This window comes from Dipodomys merriami, unplaced genomic scaffold (genome assembly GCF_024711535.1).
Source record: "Dipodomys merriami isolate MVZ:Mamm:240054 unplaced genomic scaffold, mDipMer1.0.p SCAF_42, whole genome shotgun sequence".
Lineage (NCBI taxonomy): Eukaryota > Metazoa > Chordata > Mammalia > Rodentia > Heteromyidae > Dipodomys > Dipodomys merriami.
The window spans coordinates 3610012-3633135 of NW_027205826.1; the positions used below are offsets into that span (position 1 = coordinate 3610012).

The 23124-nt window shown below is 44.4% G+C and overlaps 1 protein-coding gene and 1 non-coding gene across 5 annotated transcripts in view; one reads left to right on the forward strand and one right to left on the reverse strand.

Moving 5' to 3' along the window:
• Tex2 (testis expressed 2) overlaps positions 1-23124 on the reverse strand; it is a 108530-nt gene that overhangs the window by 74470 nt on the left and 10936 nt on the right. Inside the window, exon 2 of one of the 4 annotated variants that reach the window (XM_069993083.1) lies at positions 12352-12530. The exons of the other annotated variants lie outside the window; for them this stretch is intronic. The gene's annotated coding sequence lies outside the window, so the exon portion shown is untranslated. The remainder of the gene's footprint in view (positions 1-12351; positions 12531-23124) is intronic. 4 annotated transcript variants of the gene reach the window in all.
• LOC138807528 (U6 spliceosomal RNA) lies at positions 14255-14361 on the forward strand. Its single transcript, XR_011366195.1, has one exon. It is a non-coding gene; the product is annotated as a U6 spliceosomal RNA (small nuclear RNA).

A 23124-nucleotide genomic window follows, 5' to 3' on the forward strand; every position in this document is an offset into this window, starting at 1 on the left:
CAAAAAAAAGTCTTGCTGACTTTCCTGCCTAGGCTTTGAAGCTTACCCTCAAGCTCTCAGCCTCTGAGAAGCTAAAAATACAGGCAGGCACCTCTGGGGCCAGTTTGAGGATGTTTTTAAGGACAATCTGAACCCCAAGCTTTGAAATTACAAAACTGTAAGAACAGAGGTCCCATCACCAATTCTGAGAATAAGATGAACTGAGTTTAGGGGGAATCTAGAAGATTCAGAGGACATCTTAAGGTCTGAGACAGCCCTAGTATCAATATCAGCAAGATGTTCAAAGCTCTGCTTCGGTAATTGATACTATTACATATCTACCAGAGAAGAAATTAATGACTCTTTACTAATAATCAAGAGATTAACAATTACCTAAAAGCAATAAAATGAGAGCAAAAGAAAATTGGCTGGAGAACATAAGGGGAAAAAAAAAACCTCCTAATAACATCGTGAAAGCAACAAACATAAAAAATATTTCAGAGGGAAATGGCGCTGTAGCTCAAGTGGTAGAGCACTAGCCTGGAGCTGAAGAGCTGAGGGACAGCATTCAGGACCAGAGTTCAAGCCCCACAACCGACAAAAACAAACAAACAAAAAATATTTCAGAGGTGTCTTTACAAAATATATTTTTCGGCGCTGGGTAGGTGGCTCAGTGGTAGAGTGCTTGCCTTGCATGCATGAGGCCCTCGGTTCAATTCCTCAGCACCACATAAGCAGAAAAAGCCAGACGTCGGCTGGGTGCCGGTGGCTCACACCTGTAATCCTAACTACTCCGGAGGCTGATATCTGAAGATCGCTGTTCAAAGCCACAGCCAGCCCGGGCTGTGTCCTATGTCCAATAAACCACTAGAAAACCGGAAGTGGTGCTACATGTAGCTCAAGTGGTAGAGTGCTCGCCTTGAGCTGAAGAGCTGAGGGACAGTGCCCAGGCCCAGAGTTCAAGCCTCATGACCGACAAAAAAAAAAAAAGCCAGAAGTGGGGCTGAGGCTCAAGTGGTAGAGCGCTCGTCTACAGCTGAAGAGCTGGGGGGTAGCGTACAGGCCCAGAGTTCAGGCCTCACAACCGACCAAAACAAAACAAAACAAAACAAAAAAGAAACCACAAAATATATTTTTCAAGAGCATCTAATTTCCTCTACTATCCAATATTAAAAAATCTTTAGGGGCTGGGAAGGTGGCTCAGTGGTAGAGCGCTTGCCTTGCATGCCTGAGGCCCTGGGTTCGATTCCTCAGCACCACATAAGCAGAAAAAAAAAAGCCAGAGGTGGCACTGTGGCTCAAGTGGTAGAGCTCTAGCCTTGAGCTGAAGAGCTGAGGGACAGCGCCGGGGCCCAGAGTTTAGGCCCCACAACCAGACCCAAAAAAAAAAAAAAATCTTTAAATTTTGATATCCTAGGATAACCAGTTCTAACTCCCTGGGTAGCTTTACCTTTCTTTTGCAATAAACTTCTCTGCTTTAAAAAAAAAAAAAAAAAAGCTTCCTAATTTAAACTTGGCAGCAAGCAAGAAATGCTGAGGTGGAGAAGAAAAATAACTGTTTCCTCAAATGAGTGATGAAAGGTCTCTGCCTCAAGCCAACAGCTCCAAGTGGGCACTACTGCACTCAAAGTGTCAGAGAATCAGCTTTCACTGAAGACACTGCCCCGTAATCCTCATAGCCTAAAAAGCAGGAGTTGTTAAGGTTCTATTTCCCAAATAAAAAAACTGAGGCTCAGAAGTTAAATGGCTTGCCTAAAGCCTCATAAACAGAAAGGGTGGAAATGGTAAACAAACAGGTCTAAGTCCTCCTCCCACCAAAGTAAAGCAAGCAGCTGCCATTTCCTGGAGGCTGTGCTTGGGAGACAACTACGGGTGGCCTGTTTATTTTGAAAAGTCTTGTTATCACCAGCAATTAATCAGTAATGCATCTTAGCCTCAAATAACCTTAATTTTTTTTGGGGGGGGGTACAGTCGTGGGGCCTGAACTCTGGGCCTGGACGCTGTCCCTTAGCTCTTCAGCTCAAGGCTAGAGCTCTACCACTTGAGCCACAGCGCCACTTTTTAGCTTTTCTCTATTTGCTTATGTGGTGCTGAGGAATCGAACCCAGGGCCTCAGGCATGCAAGGCAAGCCTCTACCACTGAGGAATCGAACCCAGGGCCTCAGGCATGCAAGGCAAGCCTCTACCACTGAGCCACCTTCCCAGCCCTAACCTTAATTTTTATAGGGGCTGTTTTTGTTAATTCAATCTTCTCAGCTTCCAACTATTCATCTTTGGTCCTCAGCTCCACCCAGACCTGGGCCCCGCTCCTATCCAGGAGTTCCCTCCAAACAGCTGGCCCCTCCCTCTCTCCACCCAGACCCACCTGAACTCCTATCTACCTCACTTCCTGTCCCCCAGACCTTCCAGCTACCTGGATGGTGACAGAGGCTATGTGCTCCCTCTTGGGGGAAATATGGCTCCTCTAATAAACCTTGTAATAATCTTTCTTCTGTGCCTGCCTGCCTCTGCGTGGTCCCCTGGGATGGATGGGGAGGGGGAGGGGAGAATAAGAGGGATTGAATTTCAGGCCCCATACTTGCAAGCCAAGCATTGTATCACTCAAACCAGACCACCAGACCCTTCTTGCCACGACTATTTCCAAAGAAGGGCTCCATTTCTGCCCAGGCTACAGAGGGCTGCAATCCTCTACTTGTGTTTCTGCACATCACTGAGGACTATGTGCCCAGTCACAGGTTCAGATGAAGTCTCACGCCTGTAATCCTAGCTACTAAGGATGCTGAGATCCAAAGTGCCAGCCCAGGCAGGAAAGGCCATGAAATTCTTATCTCCAATGAACCACTCAGAAAACCAGAAGTGGTGCTGTGGCTCTGGTGCTAGAGCGCTAGCCTTGAGCTGAAGAGCTGAGGGACAGCGCCCAGGCCCATAGTTCAAGCCCCACAACAACAACAAAAAGAACTTTTATGCCTAGGCTGACCTTAAACTGAGATCCCTAATCCCTACCTCCCCAAGTAACTATGTGGCAGACCTGCTTCCAACTTCTAAAAAGTTTCACCTACTTAGTAATATGATTATTCCTCAAGAAAGCTTTATGTGGGGCTGGGAAGGTGGCTCAGTGGTAGAGCCCTTGCCTTGCATGCATGAGGCCCTGGGTTCGAGTCCTCAGCACCACATAAGCAGGAAAAAAAAGCCGGAAGTGGCCCTGTGGCTCAAGTGGTAGAGCGCTAGCCTTAAGCTGAAGAGCTGAGGGACAGCACCCAGGCCCAGAGTTCAGGCTCACGACCGGACCCCAAAAAAAAAAAAGAAAGAAAGAAAGAAGGAAAGAAAGAAAGAAAGAAAGCTTTATGTTTTAGGGCTGGGAATGTAGCTTAGTGGTAGGGTGCTTGCATTCCATGCATGAGGCCCTGGGTTCGATTCCTCAGCACCACATAAGCAGAAAAAGCCAGAAGCGGCTATGTGGCTCAAGTGGTAAGAATGCTAGCCTTGAGCTGAAAAGTTCAGGGACAGTGGCCAGGCCCACAACTGACAAAAAAAAAAAAAAAAAAAAAAAAAAGAAAGCTTTATGTTTTAGTTATAATTACTTATAGAACTTTGCACATAAAATCTGGAGCAGAAATTAAACAAATCTAGGGAGGAAATGCTTATGTTCCAAAAATTCCCATTGTATGTTATCAATCAGAATCTACCAAAGCAAGGCTGGGAATGTGGCTTAGCAGTAGAATGCTTGCCTAGCATGCATGAAGCCCTGGGTTCAATTCCTCAGTACCACATAAACAGAAAAAGCAGGAAGTGGTGCTATGGCTCAAGTGGTAGAGTGCTAGCCTTGAGCAAAAGAAGCTCAGGGACAATGCCCAGGCCGAGTTCAAGCCCCAGAACTGCCCCCCCCCCCCGAGAGAGAGAGAGAGAGAGAGAGAGAGAGAGAGAGAGAGAGAGAGAGAGAGAGAGAGAGAGAGAGAAATTACACTATTGCTATTGGCAGGCATCCATGGCTCACACCAGTAATCTAGCTACCTACAAGGCTGAGATCTGAGGATCACAGTTCAAAACCAGACTAGGCAGGAAAGTCCGTGAGACTCTATCTCCAATTAACCACCAGAAAACTGGAAATGGAGCTGTGGCTCAAGTGGTAGAGCACTTGCCTTGAGCTAACGAGCTCAGGAACAGCACCCAGGCCCAGAGTTCAAGCCCCACAACTGAGCAAAAAAAAAAGAAAGAGGGGGAGGAGGGGAAAGGAGGAGGGGGGAGGGGGAGGAAATTATGCTATTAGCTAAGTTCCTTGCCAGGTTAAAGAAGGTTGTAACAACCTAAATTGTCAACAAGAGTTCTATATGTGCTCACAGGAACTGTGAAACAGACCTTGCAGATGGCAAGTATGTGCTACACAGAAATGGGGGAGTGTGTAAATGAAACTGTAATAAATGCAGGGTGGGAGAGAAATACCAACTAGCTAGGGCTCTGCTTATACCATGTTTAAATATGTGACACAGGCTGCAGTGATATGAATACACCTTTCCTCCATGATTTTTTTTTTTTTTTTTGGTCATGGGGCTTGAACTCTGGGCTTGGGCACTGTCCTTCCGCTTTTCAGCTCAAGGGGAGCGCTCTACCACTTGAGCTACAGCGCCACTTCCAGCTTTTCTAGTGGTTAATTGGAGATAGGAGTCTCACGGTTTTTCCTGCCTGGGCTGGCTTTGAACCGCGATCCTCAGATCTCAGCCTCCTGAGTAGCTAGGATTACAGGCGTGAGCCACCGGCGCCCGGCTTCCTCCATGACTTTTATATGGACGTGTGTACCCACGTATGTGTACTCATGGGTAGCTCACTATTCATTAACAAGTGTATCAAAGCCTATTAACCTTCCAAGTACCAGAGATAATAGTACCTCTCAACTTGGCACTGCCACCTACATCCTAGCTCAGTCCTCAGCAAGGTGATTGAGGTGACTGAGATGGAAGTGGACCCCAGAAAGTAGGGGGTGGGGCTGGGGAGGGGAGGCGAGGGGAGAAGAGCCATGTGGCCTCAGGCAGTTTAGCAGAGGTGAGACACAATGGAAGAGCATGTATTTGCAATTCAGGACTCCATGCATCCCCAGCTCTGTGTGACCACCAAAAATTTACACAGCCTTTCTGAACTTCAAATTTTCATCTATAAGAAAAATAAAGTCTACTTCACAGCATCTGTGTGGGCATGAAAGAGGTTCTACAAAGCCCTTCCAGAAGGCTTTCCCTTAGATGGCTAGGTGCTTTCCTTCTTGCTTTAACATCATTTTCCTGGTCTGTGAAAGTGGGCAGATTGTGAGCAGGAAAAGCAAGGCAACAGTACCAATAGAATGTTGTAAGGATTACAAGAAGATGGATGCTGAGTGGGGCTAATGCCTGTAATCTTAGCCACTCTGAGGACTGAGGTTCAAAGCTAGCCCAGATAGGAAAGTCTGTGAGACTCTTTTCTCCAATTAACCACCAAAAAGCTAGAAATGGAGATATGGCTCAAGAAGCAGAGCACCAGCCTTGAGCAAAAAAGCCAAGAGACAATTTCTTGGCCCTGAGTTCAAGCACTAGGACTGGCACAAAAAATAAACAAACAAACCAGATATGGCCAATCACTCTCAAAAGGAACTGACAGGGGCTGGGAAGGTGGCTCAGTGGTAGAGTGATTGCCTCCCATGCATGAGGCCCTAGGTTCGACTCCTCAGCACTACTTAAGCAGAAAAAACCTGAAGTGGTGCTGTGGCTCAAGTGGTAGAGCGCTAGCCTTGAACTGACAGCGTGTCCACGCCCAGAGTTCAGGCCCCACAACTGACAAAAAAAAAAAAAAAAAAAAAAAGGAACTGACACCCAAGTCCTGACTTCTAAAAAGGGCCTTCAAAGGAATGTCACGAAGAAGTATCATGGAATTCCAAGAGCTGAAGATGGTTGTTCCTTGAGGTATCCTTTCAAGGGTCTGCTCCTCAAGGACCTTCCTAAATGTCCTAAAAAAGGGGGTCTCCTGACCCCTCAGTCTATTTTTCAGAATAATAGGATCTGACATCATGTCAAAAGCCTTCTCACATGTTACCTGTGGCCCCATAAGAAAATATCCCTCTATGTGGAAGAAATAGGTTTATTTACGGTGATGTCCCAATGCACCCAGCAGGCACTTAAATATTTACTGGCTGAATGACTGGAGGAATGCTGTACATAAAACATAAATAAGCTATTTATATCCTTCTTAGAAAATTCTAAATAGTTCAGAATTCTAAACAGTTCAGAAATACAACCATATAGCTGAATATATTTTAGAAAGTGGGCATCAGATGTGATATATTCCAGATCTAACACATCATCACATAGATGCTCTGAGAAACCCCAGATCTACTCAACAGCCTTTCTAGGAATGTGAGCCTCTGAGCTGAAGACCACAGACATGCAGACAACCACTGTGCACAATGTTTCCTAGGAAAATATATTTTTCTTTTTTTAAAACACCTGAAATTCCAGTACAGTGGTTCTACCAAGAAAAGGGGGGTGGGGAAGATACTCTAGGTTGGTTGGTGATCTTAGATCTTAGAACTCAGGGCCTGGGCACTCTCCCTGAGCATTTTTGCTCATGACTAGCACTCTACCACTTTGAGCCCCAGCTCCACTTTTGGTTTTTGAATGGTTAGTTGGATATAAGTCTCTCGGGGACTATTTTGAAGGGGCTGGTTTTGAATCAACCTCAGCCTCTGAGTAGCTAGGATTACAGGGGTGAGCTACAGGTGTGTGGCTGGAACTTAGATCTTTATCATACAAATAAAGCCTCTTTTGCTGGCCTCTGCCTACTTGGGCTTTAGAAATGGAAACCAAAGAGCTGCTGCCAGCATAATAATACTGGACTCCAGGGGCTGGGAAGATGGCTCAGTGGTAGAGTGCTTGCCTTGCCTGCATGAGGCCCTGGGTTCTATTCCTCAGCACCACATAAGCAGAAAAAGCCGGAAGTGGCACAATGGCTCAAGTGGGAGAGTGCTTGCCTTGAGCTGAAGAGCTCAGGGACAGCATTCAGGCCCAGAGTTCAGGCCCCACGACCAACCCCCCTACCAAAAAATAATAATAATAATACTGGGTTCCAGCCCTGTGGCTCCAGGGCCTGCCTGGGTTGCCAGAGCAAAGCAGGACACAAATCTAACATGTACAGTTTATATAAGACACCTTCATAAACCCATGTGTTTTATTCTCAAATAGGAAACTTTTGAAATTTTATGCACAAGATAAGTATGCAATGCTTCCTTTATGACTAACAGAAAACACAATTTAACAAATTAGTTTCAGGGTCTAACTACAAGGTCAAAGGCTGTAATCAGTCTTTTTAGTCTAAGGGGGAGGAGAGAAAGCACAGAAATACATGCAGAGTTGGTACTGTACCCTTGGACAAAACTGCCCTTTAAAAAGACCCTCACAGGAGCTGGGAAGTTGGCTCAGTGGTAAAGTGCTTGCCTCGCATGCATGAGGTCCTGGGTTTGATTCCTCAGCACCACATAAGAAGGAAAAAAAAAAAAAAAAAGGTGGAAGTGGTAGTGTGGCTCAAATGGAGCTGGAGAGCTGAGAGACAGCGCCCAGGCCCAGAGTCCAGGCCCCACAACTGACCCCCCCAAAAAAAAAACAAAACAACCCTCACAGTTGATGGTGGGTCCTGAGAAGCTAACTCCTGAGGTATGTGGAGAATCGCACTTTCTGTAAGCACTCCTCAGGCTCATCTGTCAGGTTCCATTCCTGCAAAATCTGACTATCCTACAACCCACAAGGTACATTCCTAAGCAAACACTTCAGCCCTCTAATGAAAACTGTGGTGTTCGCCTGCAGAAAATTCTTTCTAACATGGATTGTTTTCAAACCTTGCATCTTATCACTTTAAATCAAGAATTCCTAACCACTATATGCATGCAAAATTTGAGCAGAAAACACATCAAAGAGTTTGTAGTGTCCACAGTCTCAAATGGGTCAATGTCCCACAAAAAGCTAATATCCTTTTCAAGGCAGTTGTTGTAAGTTTAGCTACCCTTTGGTTTGGACATGAAGTGTCACCTGAAAAAGGATTAGGTATTGAAGGTTTAGTTCCAGTTACAGCAAGTGTTCAGTGGTGGGGCCTTAAGAGGTGCTGGATCATAAGAGCTCTAACTTCATCAATGATTAATCATTGATAAGTTCAAAGCTTAATGGGTTACTCAGAGTTTGGGCCGAATTAGAGGAAGTAGGTCACTAAGAGTGTGCCTTCCCTCCCTCCCCAACTGGACAGCCTCTACCCCAACACTTGCTCTGGCCTTCTACACTGTGCCTCACCTCAGGCCTAAATGGAACTACACAACCTCCTAAAACCTCTGAATCCATTAGCCAAAACACACCTTTCCTCCATTAAGTTAGATATCTCATCCCAGCAACAAAAAGCTGACTGATGAAGCAGCATAACTGTATTCCTTGCATTGTTTCAGGAAACCCAAGTTCCTCAGAGCTCTCTCTGGTAAGCAAGGTATCTATCAAGTTTGTTTGCACGCAGAAACTTTTTCCCAGAAAAACACTAGAAGCCAGAGCATGAGCTTACACAGTCCACTGGCAAGTGAGGTATCTCCTACTTCCTGGTGCCCCAAACAACCTGAAGGATCTCACAGCTTCAGCCATGAAAACCAGGACAGCAAGTCAGTAAAGGCTTTTTTTCTTCTTTTCTTTTTCTTTTTTTGTCAGTCGTGGGGCTTGAACTCTGGGCCTGGGTGCTGTCCCTCAGCCCTTCAAGGATAGCCCTCTACCACTTGAGCCACAACACCACTTCTGGCATTTTCTTTCTTTCTTTCTTTTTTTTTTTTGGGGGGGGGGGTGGGTACAGTTGTGGGGCCTGAACTCTGGGCCTGGGCCTGGGTGCTGTCCCTCAGCTATTCAGCTCAAGGCTAGCACTCTACCACTTGAGCCACAGCGCCACTTCCGGCTTTTTTTCTTTTTGCTTATGTGGTGCTGGGGAATCGAACCCAGGGCCTCAGGCATGCAAGGCAAGCATTCTACCACTGAGCCACTTTCCCAGCCCCTGGCATTTTCTACTTATGTGGTGCTGGGGAATCGAACCCAGAGCCTCATGCATACAAGGCAAGCACTCTACCACTGAGCCACCTTCCCAGCCCCTCGTAAGGTCTTTATTCAGGGACTTTTGTTGTTGTTGTTGTTGTTTATTGTTTGTTTATTTTGGCAAGTCCTGGTGCTTGAACTCATGGCTTAACTGCTGTTCTCTGAGCTTTTTGCCCAAAGCTAGTGCTCTACCACATGAGCCACAGTTTCTCTTCTGACTTTTGGATCTGTTCACTGGAGATAAGAATTTTATGGACTTCTCTGCCCAAGCTGGCTTCAAATTGTGACTCTCAGATCTCAGCTTCCTAAGTAGCTAGAATGACAGGCATGAGCCACTGGGGCCCAGCTTCACTCAGGATTTTGATGCTCAGACTTACTTTGCATTCATGGAAGGTGACATTTCCCACTGCAGGCTTTGACATCTCATAATAACCTTTCTTCTCAGATACATTATTTTATACAGTTTCTCAAGAAAGATGAAAATTAATGATGAGTCTTCAATGCCTCAGTGTATATCACTCACAATGCATGGCACGTCTCCACAGACACTGTCCTCCCAGGCAACATTTTTCTTCCAATGAGTTTTCTACATCAAAATATAACCCACTAGTCACTGTTTTCATGGTTTTCTGGCCCCCTCAATAAACCAGCTCCCAGATACTCACTTTTTAAAAAATATAAGATGAGCTGGGAAGGTGGCTTAGTGGTAAAGTGCTTGCCTTGCATGCATGAGGCCCTGGGTTCCATTCCTCAGTACCACATAAGCCAGAAAAAGCCAGAAGTGGCGCTGTGGCTCAAGTGGTAGAGTGCTAGCCTTGAGCTGAAGAGCTCAGGGACAGCGCCCAGGCCCAGGGCCCAGAGTTCAGCCCCACAACTGACAAGTCAAAAAAAAAAAAAAAAAAAAAAAATATATATATATATATATGGCTGGGAAGGTAGCTCAGTGGTAGAGCGCTTGCCTTGCATGCATGAGGCCCTGGGTTCGATCCCTCAGCATCACATAAGCAGAAAAAAAAACCGGAAGTGGTGCTATGGCTCAAGTGGTAGTGCGCTAGCCTTGAGCTGAAGAGCTGAAGGACAGTGACCACGCCCAGAGTTCAAGCCCCACGACTGGACCCCCACCCCCAAAGTCTCAACAGACTTTCCTGCCTAGGCTGGATTTGAACCACAGATCTTCAGATCTCAGCCTCAAGTAGCTAGGATTACAGGAGTGAGCCACCGGCGGCCGGCTTAATTTTATTTTTGTTTTAACAAATTCTTATTCTGTTTTTGTTTTTTGTTTTTTTTTTTTGGTCGGTCGTGGGGCTTGAACTCTGGGCCTGGGCGCTGTCCCTCAGCTCTTCAGCTCAAGGCGAGCACTCTACCACTTGAGCTACAGCGCCACTTCCTTAACAAATTCTTATTCTATTTTTCTAAACATGAAAATTCAAATATCATACAAATTACATAAACCCTCCATCTCCACCATCATCACCAGTTGTGATCATATACTCTGCTTTTACAAGCCACAAAAGAAAGCAAACTGGTTATTTGGAAATGCTTGCTTTCATTCCAAGTCCACAAAATTACCAATACTTTTCTTCACACATATGGCAATCTGAGGTCTTTCTTCAAAAACACGGCCAAAGGTACAATAAATGAGAGGCTGAAAATAACTGCTTTCCATTGGTTCTTTTAGATGACAATTTCTCCCACTATTTCTTCTGAACCAAAAGGTACTATTCTATTTGGAAAGTGGTTACAGTTTTAAGAAAAGGTACTTTACAGTATTATTTCCAGAATGACTAGATGGAGAAATTACAATCTACTGAGAAAATTACAAAATAATTTCTAACTCTACTTGCTGTAATTTGACAATTCTATCTTGAGTCCCAAAAATGTGCCACTGTGAGCTGACTCAAGCCCATTATCCTAATTGAAATCTACTTAAATGAAGTAGTTCTTTATCAAGTCACACAAAAGCACATATAGAGCAGAGATCATTCCTACTAATTAAAGGAATGGTATGCCCATAAAGTCACCAAAGCAGTAAAGAGTTTAGCTTCAAAAAATCTTTATCAGCTGGGTGTAGGGGTCCACATCTATAATCCTAGTACTTGGGAGGCTGAGACAAGATCACAAATTTGAGGCTAGCCTAGGCTACATAACAAGACCTTGAAATAAATAAACAAACCCTTAACCATTTATTATGGCATATGTGAATGCCATATAGAGATCTTCAAATGCTGACATATGTTCAAAGTGAAGTACTACATAATGCTCCTTTAAAAGAATCAAAGTCAGGGCTGGTAAGGTGGCAGAGCGCTTGCCTTGCATGCATGAGGCCCCTGGGTTTGATTCCTCAGCACCACATAAGCAAAAAGAAAAAAGTCGGAAGTGGCGCTGTGGCTCAAGTGGTAGAGCGCTAGCCTTGAGCTGAAGAGCTGAGGGACAGCACCCAGGCCCAGAGTTCAGGCCCTATGACCGGACCAAAAAAAAAAAAAAAAAAAAAAATCAAAGTCAACCTGGGCCATGCCTATAATCCTAGCTATTCAGGAGGCTGAGATTTGCGAATTGTGGCTCAAAGCGAGTCCATGACTCTCATGAAATGTTCATAAGACAAGTATCTCCAATTAACCACCAAAAAGCAGGAGTAGCACTCATGTGGTACAGTACTAGCCCTAAGCACAAAAGCTCAGGGGACAGTGCCTAGGCCCTGAGTTAAAGCCTTAGGACTGGCACATGTGTGCGCACAGGCATATACACACAAACACACCAAAAAGAAAGAAAGAAAGAAAAAACATAGCAGATATGTTACAATAATTTCATTGACAAGTTTTGTTTTCCATATTTTCTTGTTTTCTTCAAAGTACACTGTATCAGCTGGGCATGGATATGGTATTATGAATGTGCTTGTAGTCCCAGTTGCTCAGGATTCCTTAAAGCCAGGAATTCAAGGTCACCCTGAGCAACTTATTGAGACCCTATGTTTTGGGAAGAAAAAAAAAAAAAAACTGGATCTTGCACTATTCTGTTCATGGAACACATCCTAACATCTGATGTTGGAATCCAGTGTATATTTTAGTACCTTCTCATTAAAATGGGTCTACAGGGATGTAAGCCAACTGGACCAGAGGGAAGACAGCCCACAACTATAACAGAGAGCCAAAGAAGACCAGCTGAAGACTAGAGCAAGAAGTTATCTACACAGGAACAACTGAGGGCCAAGTGCTACTCCACTGTATTTAAAGTCAACCATGCTGACTCTTCATTCATTTTAGATGAAGTTCACGGTAAGTTTTCTGTAATTACTAACAGCTTGCATTACCAACTCATGAGATGGCTCCAACAAAAAGATCCAGTTTCTTAAGCAGAGCCTCCCAGATCCCAGGTATACTTCACATGATGGTGTATATAGTCAACGGGCTGGGAAGTTCTCAGAAGCAGCAAGAGAAAAGGCTTTTCCTCCAAACACTTTCAGAACCAGATCTCTGACTCCCCAAAGCACTATGGGAGAAAGCAGAAGGGAAGAAATTTAAGTGACCTATGACATAAGACCTTTTACTATAATATGTTGATAAGCTAGAGGTATAACTCAGTGGTAGACCATTTGTGTAGCATGCACAACACCCTCAGTTTGATTCAGTTTGATTCACAGCATCACACAAAAAATAAATTTAAAAAAAAAATCTGCTAACAAGATTCTACTGCAAAAATGCCTGTTACTACCAGAAGAGTCAGTGATCAAGATGAACAATGGCAGATGTGAGACCCAGACTGGCCAAAGGCTGCCACAAGAAGGGATAAACTAAAGCCCAAGGCATTCAAGAGAGGGGTGGGATTAACCCTGGATCAGAGCCACAGGCTGAAGACTAGCCTCCTGGTCTTCCATCTATCCTGGAGAGGGGAGGAGGGGGAATCCTAATGGCAGAAAAGCCAACAGCATGGAACAGATTAATTTAGAAGAAGAAAGGATGGAGGAAGAGACAAGAAGTAAGGTAGAAGGGGAAAAGGAGTATGACACAATCCCAGAAAATGAAGAGAGGCTATGTGAGAAGTCAGAAAGGCATTTGGACGCTGGTCAAAGAAACAAGGAGGGATTATCCTGGGGCCCAGGGACTTGATTAAGAAGACAAGTTCACACAGTGCTCTCCTACTAAGTAGTTAAGGATCTGAGGGAAAGAGGGCAAGTCCAGAGGGAAGGGATCTTAGGGTGGCAAGGCAAGCACCCCAAAGGTGAGCAGTAAAAAGTCACACCACCAGGAACTTGCAGTTTGTTCACTGGCCTGTTGTACTCCTCCCCTACTGGAAACTGGTCCTTCCACTCTCCAAGGCAGGCTCCAGAACTGCTTAGATAAGAGAGAAGAAACCAGAGCTGGAGCTCTTGTCCTATCTTGGAGGGCTATTTGGAAGCTTCATACACATACAGGCAAATCCACAGAAATACCCATACCACTTCAAAACCACTTTTTAAAAGACAGAATTTCCTCTTTCTCCAAATATAAAAACTCTAGGTAAAAAAAATTTGTTACAGTTTTAACTAAGAAGGGTAGAGTTTTGGTAGGCTCCCTTTGGATGATAGATGTGTGGTACTGGGAAATTTAGACATGACGTTAAGACAGTGGGTGAAGTCTCTCACAGGCAAGACAACATAACATCTAGGGCCTCTCAAAGCCTCACCAAGACCATAAAGGGAGAATAGTTCATTACTTACTAAATATTCAAGAAATAACAAAAAATATTGAAAACAAAGCTCAAAAACTAGAGGGAGAAGAAAGGAGGAAAGAAAAATCAGCACACCAATTTATAAGCTATTAATGAGAGAAAAAAGTCAAATTAACCATTTTACAATTAAGAATTTATCACATGGTAAGTGCTATTCAAAGGGTTAAAATATTTGGTTTAAGATTTTTCAAAGAGGGGCTGGGAAGATGGCTTAGTGGTAGAGCACTTGCCTTGCATGCTCGAGGCCCTGGGTTCAATTCCTCAGCACCACATAAGAAAAAAGCCAGGGGCTGGGAAGGTGGCTCAGTGGTTAGAGTGCTTGCCTTGCATGCATGAGGCCCTGGGTTCGATTCCTCAGCACCACATAAGCAGAAAAAGCCAGAAGTGGCGCTGTGGCTCAAGTGGTAGAGTGCTAGCCTTGAGCTGAAGAGCTGAGGGACAGCGCCCAGGCCCAGAGCTCAGGCCCCATGACTGGCAAAAAAAAAAAAAAGATTTTTCAAAGACCTGTGCTCGCTTCGGCAGCACATATACTAAAATTGGAACGATACAGAGAAGATTAGCATGGCCCCTGCGCAAGGATGACACGCAAATTCGTGAAGCGTTCCATATTTTTAAGAATGACATTGCCCCATTTGTTAGGAAATGGAAAAACTTGGAAAAAATTATATTAAGTGAAGTAAGCCAGGCCCAAAGAAACATAGGTCCCATGGTTTCCCTTATTTGTAATATCTAGTATATGTATGAGTCAAGTGGAAAAGGTCAGATAATATGATGTCAGGAAAATGAACCCTTAGATGTGTATTTTAATGTTTTTTTCTTTCATGCATGTGTTTCTAACACATTTATAAGATTATCTCTTTGTTGCTTTGTATGTCCCTCCCCCACAGTATAACCCCTGCTTTCACTATATTTGATGTCAGTATAACTTGTGGAGGAGATGGGGAAAAACCAGTTGTTTAAGGATACAGGTGGACCTGTTGCAACAATGAGAAGTACAAGTTGTCATGTCCAAAACGAGCTTTACAACGTCGGTGCGGGTGGGGGGGGGGGGGAAGGAGAAGGATTGGGATTGGGGGGGAGGGGGGAGGCTGGGAAGGGATGTGAAGGGTAAACAAAGGAGGAGGCTGCAATGCTTGGTAAGAAATGTATGCATTATCCTGCCCATGTAATTGTAACTCCTCTGTACAGTATGTTCACAAATAAAATTAAATTAAATTTAAAAAAAAAAAAAGATTTTTCAAAGACCTTCCCTAATACAAAATGAGCAAGGATCTCATTTTAGAGATTCATAGAAAGTTGAATCCGACTGTAAAAATCTGGGCCTGCCCAATGACAGTCCCCAAACACAGCCACTGTCTCCTGAGCAGCAGTATCTGCTGAACTCTCCAGGGAAGATTGTGTAACCAGCCCATGTTAACTCAAAGCAAGAATTATCTATTTTTTAAGCCTTTTATCAAGTATCAGAGAATGCTAACCCTTGCCTGTTGTTTTGAGCTCAGGTCTCACTATATAGCCTACAACTTGTGACCCTCCTTGCCTCAGCCTCCCAAGGCTGAACATAGGCCTACCTACATGAACACACCCAGACCTGAAGCCAGCTTCTGAGCTGCCTATGTCTGGCAGTCTTTGCCTCTCTAAGCATAGCATGACAGTTCCTTCCTTCCTCCCTTCCTTCCTTGCTTCCTTGCTTCCTTTCTTTTTTTGCCAGTCCTGGGGCTTCAAGTAAGGACCTTTGGCACTGTTTCTGAACTTCCTTTGATCAAGATTAGCACTCTACCACTTGAGCCATAGCGCCACTTCAGGCTTTTTCTATTTATGTGATGCTGAGGAAACAAACCCAGAGCTTCATGCATGCTAGGCAACACTCTACCACTAAGCCACATTCCCAGCCCAAGCATACTTTCAAATGCTGCCATGTATCCTCTATTCTGACAAAAGTAGGACCTAAAGGAATGAACCCAAGTACCAAGCCCCCTAACTCAGTGTTTACTGCTATAATATTAGGAAATGGAATCTTCCTATTTCTGCTTTTAAATAACAATTTAGGCATTTGTTTTTTTTTTGTTGTTGTTGTTGTTGTTTTGGGGGGGGGTCTGGTCGTGGGGCCTGAACTCTGGGCCTGGGCGCTGTCCCTCAGCTCTTCAGCTCAAGGCTAGCGCTCTACCACTTGAGCCACATCGCCACTTCCGGCTTTTTTCTTTTTGCTTATGTGGTGCTGAGGAATCAAACCCAGGGCCTCATGCATGCAAGGCAAGCACTCTACCACGGAGCCACCTTCTCAGCCCCCAATTTAGGCATTTGTATAAACGAGCTCCGAAAATAGAAAAAAAAAAAAAAGGCCAAAAATATCTTTTCTCCTAAGCTTGCCATAAAGCAGCCATGTCACTCAACATTAACCAATCAATAGGGCACCTGATGTGTAATCGCTCAGCAGTGGGGTATGTGACTGTAGTACTGAGAAGACCAAGATGAACAGGCCTCCAGTCCTAAGAGAACTGAATAGGTCAACTCTGCAGATACCACACAAGAGCTCAACTGCTTATCTGGCCACAGCACAGCTATGTTTTATAAACATAGCTGTTTATAAGGTTCTTTCAAAACTGTGTGTGTGTGTATATATATATATATATATATATATATATATGGTTTTTAATTCATGTTTTGAGATTAACACCCTTGCATTATAAAGTCATTACAATCCTTGGAAAGAAGGGCTCTTGACCATCTGACCCAGAAAATTTGGGCCTCTAGACTTGCTATGCTTGCTTTTCAAACAACTCCACAACCTTACTCAGGTGTGTTTTTTTCCCTCCCTCTAGATTCTGGAACCAAAGATCAGATCTCCCGAAATGAAATTCTCTCAGTCTATAAAGCCACCTATAAGCACACCTCAATCACAGTCAGTCCTTAAGACAAAACCTAAGTTGACCAAATGAGTTTGGTCTCTGGCTCAGAGCATGATCAACAGTTATCTCTGTTGGGACTTTTAGCCTTAAAAAAAAAAAATTAATGTTCCTACTTTACTATTAACTTACCCGTCAAGATCGAATACTACTCATCTATCCCTACAGATTTTGGCCTACCCTGGGAAATTAAAGCAAAACCAACTCCTTTCCCTTGGGCTTTCTACAACTCTGACTTATTTTCCACTTCGATCTCACCTCTGAACTTGAGGCAACAGCTCAACTTTCCCTAAGGAAGGCTCCCTCTAGGTTTCATAAAACAGGTCTGGAGTTGCTCTCAACTCTGAAGTGGAATGAGGTAGGTGAGAACCCAAAGAGTATGTAAAATCAGGCTCTGGTGGGGCCAGGTGCAGTCAGTGGTGTTTAGTATGCAGCTCAGCAAGTGTTTAGTATGTGCAAGGCCCCTGCTTTGCTTCCCAGGAGCCCCTCTCCCAAATTAATAGTTGTGGACACACAATATATATATATATATTTTTTGGTCGTGGGCCTTGAACTCTGGGCCTGAGCACTGTCCCTCAGCTCTTCAGCTCAAGGCTAGCGCTCTACCACTTGAGCTACAGAGCCACTTCCAGTTTTTCTGGTGGTTTATTGGAGATAAGAGTTTCACAGACTTTCCTGCCCGGGCTGGCTATGAACCTCGATCCTCAGATCTCAGCCTCTTGAATAACTAGGCTTATAGGCATGAGCCACTGGCCACCTGGCTTTTTTTTTGGTCAGTGGTAGGACTTGCACTTGAGGCCTGGGCACTGTCCCTGAAAGGTCACTTTAAGCCACAGCACCACTTGCATTTTGTTTTTGTTGGTTTTCTGGTGGGGAATTGGAAATAAGTCTCACAAACTTTCCTGCCTTGGTTAGTTTTGAACCATGATCCTCAGATTTCAGCCTCATGAGTAGCTAGGATTACAAGTGTGAGCCACCAACACCCAGTCATTTCCGTCATTTTAACAAGAAACAATACAGGGTGGGAGGAAAGGCTTGGCTTGGCTACCTCAGCAGTGAAACTAGATTGCAGGAACACTCACTTGTGCTGTTTCTCAGCCAGGTCCTGGACCTCTGAAAGGCAATGAATGGGTCTTGTCCTGTCCACACTGTCAACTAGCTTTTTCCTATTTGGCATCATAAAGTCCAACACATTACACACACATACACACACACACACACAAACTTACTTTCTCTCTGCTCTTAGAGGTGGAGTCAGAACATGGTCTACATGTAATAGTACAACTTACCTTATTACAAACATCTGTGTGTCAACTACACTTGCAAGCCGAACTGTTTAAAAATTGTCTGTGGAAAATAACACTGTCACCTCAATCTGGCAGGCCAGCCATGTGACCCCAACCAGGACCTTTTCCATCATAACTGGAAAGTTTTCCATTGCTTGCCATGATCAGGCCCCACAATGAGCCCCTTAAAGTAGATTATTTGGGAGCCACATGTACCCATTCTTCTTGGTGCTATCTCCAGCGCTAAGTACACCCCACACCACCATCATATGTCCCTAGCTGGGCTGCAGGGTTTCCAACACAAGGCAGCCCAAGCTGTTCACCCTCAGGCATGAGTTTGCAGATTTCCAAGCCCCTCCCTCAGGGGTGTTTTCAACTGGCTTCTATGCCAGTTTCCACTCAAAAGGTCCTTCCTGGTCACCACTTCAGTGCCAGGACAGCTGCTAAGTTACAAAAGTCTCCTCGTGGCCTGGGGCTACAATTTTCCTGTATATTCTATGCAGCTTAAAGCCTTTTTTCTTCTTGGTGCTGGTCGTAGACCTTGAACTCTGGGCTTGTGCCCTTAACTTCCTTTGCTCAAAGCTAGTGCTCACCACTTGTGTTGTTTATTGAAGATAAAAGTCTCATGGAGTTTCCTGCCCAGACTGCCTTTGAACCATGAACCTCAGACCTCAGCCTCCTGAATCACAGGTGTGAGCCTCCAGGGCACAGCTAGTTTAAAGCCTTCTTAACCCGACTTACAGGTCTCCCAGAATTCACACCAGTCTGGCCTTATCTCTGGTTATCAGATGCCCTGATCTGGGGAACCAGTCTCTTCCCACCAAAGGCCATTATATAGAGCACCACTAGTGACATCTCATGCCAATGTTCTCTTGCAGAGTCACAATCACCAAAGTTGTAGAAGAAAGCTATCCACCACATTGGCCTCAAGTCCCTCAACTTCCTATTCATAATTTCCAAATTAGAGAAGAGCTATGTTTTTCTGGTTTCCCTGTGGCATGGCAGTGATCTGTGGACACTGTCAAGTGCCCCAGCTCATCTGGAAACAGGCTCTGGAAGAGAGCAAGTCTCCTCACCGGCTGCACAGATATTCCTTCACTCCAACAGGACATCTCCCTAGGGCATTCAGCCTCTTGTCCCCAAGGCAAAACCACAATTCTTTGTGTCCATAGGTATGTTTCTTTAGTAGTACCAGGGGCTAAAGCAAACACTTAGTGAACATAGCCCTCAACAACAATCCCCTCTCTTGCTGATGGGAGTGAGGGAGGCAGATGGGGAGAAGAGAATCACATATGAGCAATGCAGAATCCCTACTTCAAGAAAGACAACTACATCCTATTGAGCTATACCAGAAAGACATCAAGGTCTCAAACAAGAGTCGATGCTTCCAATGACATTCAGCGAGAGAAAGATGGCTCTAAGGCTGGAAGCCTGTCTAGATGAGAAGGCCATTCTCAAATCCCATACTTACAAGCTGGCAGGCAGACATCTTTCAAGTGGGAATACAATGTTTCCTCAGAACCTGTTCTCTCAAGGTGCTGCCTTAAAACCTACTGCATAATGCCAGTAACAGTTTTCTCCCCCCTTTTCCCTACTGGGTTATTCTACTCCAAAAATTGTTCAACCTCCCCAGTAAATTCAAGTTTTAAAGAACATTCTTCATGTTTTCCCCCTTGTTTCCTAGTGCACTTGCATGCATTCATTAACTCACAAGTATTTCAAAATCTGGGCAATGGACAGATACTATGCTAAGTTCTGCATACATAATGGTAAATAAAATTAAGGCCACAGCTCTTCTGGAGGAAGGAGAAAAACTACTGTCTACAAACAGCAAATTGCGATATATGCTACAAATGGAAAAGATTTAAAAGGGGAGTGGGCCAGGATAGGACTGACTCCTTCAGAGGGTTCTTTCAGCTTCTGAAAGGTCTAACTCCCTTCCAACTGAGGATGGAAAGTTGGCCAAAGTGCTGGAATGTACTAAGCTAGGATGAGAGAAACAGAGGTCCAGCTAAAATAGACAGGAGGGCTGGGAGGGTGGCTCAGTGGTAGAGCACTTGCCTTGCATGCCTGAGGCCCTGGGTTCAATTCCTCAGCACCATATAAGCAGAAAGAAAAAAGCCGGAAGTGGCGATGTGGCTCAAGTGGTAGAGCGCTAGCCTTGAGCTGAAGAGCTGAGGGACAGCACCCAGGCCCAGAGTTCAGGCCCACGACCGGACCCCCCCCAAAAAATAAACAAAAATAAAATAAAATAAAATAGACAGGAGGTCCAGGAACACCATGGTGGCTCACACCTATAATACTATCCACTCAGGAGGCTGAAACCTGAAGATCCTGGTTCAAAGCTAGTTTAGGTAGGAAAGTCTGTAAGACTCTCTATTTTCAATTAAACACCAAAAAAAAAAAAGATGAAGTGGAGCTGTGGCTCAAATGGTAGAGCACTAGCTCAGGACCTGAGTTCAAGACCCAGGACTGGCACATGCACATACATACATACGTATATACATACATACATACACATACATACATATATACATACATACATACATACATACACACACACACACACACATTTTTTTAAGGCAAGAGGGCTAGATCACATGTTCAGAGTCATGTGCAGAAGTTTATCTTATCCCCAAAGCAACAAACCTTCATAAAGTTTGTACAATGATGTGATATGATTTTTTTTCTTGGATCTGTTGTGAGGATTAAACTCTGGGGGTCTGGGCACTGTCTCTGAGCTCTTCAGCTCAAGGCTAACACTCTACCACTTGAGCCACAGTGCCACTTCCTGCTTTCTAGTAGTTAATTGGAGATAAGAGTCTCATGGACTTTCCTTGCCCAGGCTGGCTTTGAACTGTGATCCTCAGATCTCAGCCTCGTGAGTAGCTAAGATTACATGCATGAACCACCCGCACCTGGCTGTGATATGACTTTTTTTTTCCAGGGCTGAGAACTGAACCCAGGGCCTTGCACGCGCCGGGCAGGCGCAACTTCCGCTGGGCTAAACCCCCAGCCCCTGATATGATTTTTTTAAAGACCATTCTGGCTGCATATGGTGACCAGATCAGAAAGTAGGAGATGTGGGCCAGTCAGCAAGGAACCGCTGCAGTCTTCCAAGAAAAAGATGGCTATCTTAACAAGAATGGTGGCAGTGAAACTGCAGAGAAAAAAGCCATCCAAGGTAAAGATCAACAGGGGCTAGGAAGGTGGCTCAAGTGGTAGAGCACTAGCCTTGAGCTGAAGAGCTGAGGGACAGCGCCCAGGCCCAGAGTTCAGGCCCCACGACCGGACCCAAAAAAAAAACCAACAAAATAAAACAAGATCAACAGCAACTAGTGTGGGAGTGGCAAAGGTGAGGGAAAGGAAGGTCCAGTTTGTGTGTGCAGTGAGGAGAAATGTCAGTGACCTCGGCTGAAAGCATAGCTGTACAAACTCTGCTGCTTACTGATACAATCCCCTAAGTACCTGTTATTTAGAACTGCTCGATACATTTAAAGCCCTTCTCTTATTTACTGAAACTAGTTATCAAGCATCTACTATGCACCTGGGATATAAGGCCTGTACCTGTAATCCCAATACTTGGGAGTTTGAGGCAGGAAGATCAGTCTGAGACTAGCCTGGACTACAGAGTAAGACCAGCTCAAATAAACAAATTAAAAAACTGACCAAGACAGCCAATGCTCTCTGCAGCTATCATCTCCAAGCTTCCCATGCTACCCAGAGCAGCCTCCAAATCCTCCTGGCAGCAAACACAACTTCCAAGTCTGCATCAATTACCAAGGCTACTTCAACTACCAAGGCTGCCTCCTGGAACCTTCAGACAAGCCACTTGGGCAGCCCCTCTAGCTCTCAGAGACAATACACTCATTTGCTAAGATCCTGAGCTCCAGCAGCATCATAGGGTCAAAAATAATTTCAGATGGTTTTATCCTATCATTGAGATTCCTGGTTTTAAATTCTGGGATTACAGTGTCCAACATGGCCACCTGGAGCTATTCAAATTAAAATTAGGAAAATTAGAGCTGGGCACCAGTGGCTCATGATTGTAATCCTACCTACTTAGGAAGCTGAGATATGAGGATGGAGATTCAAAGCCAGCCAGGGTAAACAAATTGGAGAGACTAACATTCAACTAACCAGCAAAAAGTGGGGAGATGTGGTTCAAGTGGTAAAGTGCAGCATTAACTGAAAACACTAAGGAAGAGCACAAGATCCTGGAGTTCAAGCCCCAGTACTGGCACCAAAAACAAAAATTAAAATCAAAATAATTAAAGCTTCAGTTTAAATAGTCATTAGTTACCTGTGGCTACCATATCACAAAGTACAAATCTAGAATATTTCCAACATTATAACAAGGTCTATTGGACAATGGCTCACATGCGGCACTGCCACAAAGGTCTTCACACATTTGATTTGAATTTCTCCTCCAAAGAACAAAATCAGAAGATTAACTTAGAGAGAGTTCAATTTATGCCCTCTTTGGTTTTTCAAGTGTTGCTTATAATACCACTACAATACTGCTTTTTAGTATTTCATAGCTTGAGCTTTGCATAAAATTCATTTAAAAATAATCTGCAAGAAACTATTTTATCAGCCATTATAAAGACTAACTTATTTTTTTAAGGTACTTTACCTGATGTCCAATACAACTGATCTTTACTAAGCATACAGATTAACTGATAAGCTTGAAAGTACTCCAGTTTTTTGTTGTCTTTGGTCATGGGACTTGAACTCTGGACCCGGGCACTGTCCTAGAGCTCTTCAGCTCAAGGCAAGCACTCTACCTCTTGAGCCACACTGCTACTTCCAGTTTTCTGGTGGTTAATTGGAGATAAGAGTCTCTTGGACTTTCCTGCTCAGCCAAGATACTCAGATCTCAGCTTCCTGAATAGCTAGGATGTGAGCCACTGGTTCACAACTAAGTACTCTAGATGTTATGCCTTCTTTTCCTATGACAAACTTCTAAGAAATGCTCATTTCAGATTCTAAATTTCAACTACCCGGGGCTGGGAAGGTGGCTCAGTGGTAAAGCGCTTACCTTGCATGCATGAGGCCCTGGGTTTGATTCCTCAGCACCACATAAGCAAAAAGAAAAAAGCCAGAAGTGGCGCTGTGACTCAAGAGGTAGAGCGCTAGCCTTGAGCTGAAGAGCTGAGGGACAGCGCCCAGGCCCAGAGTTCAGGC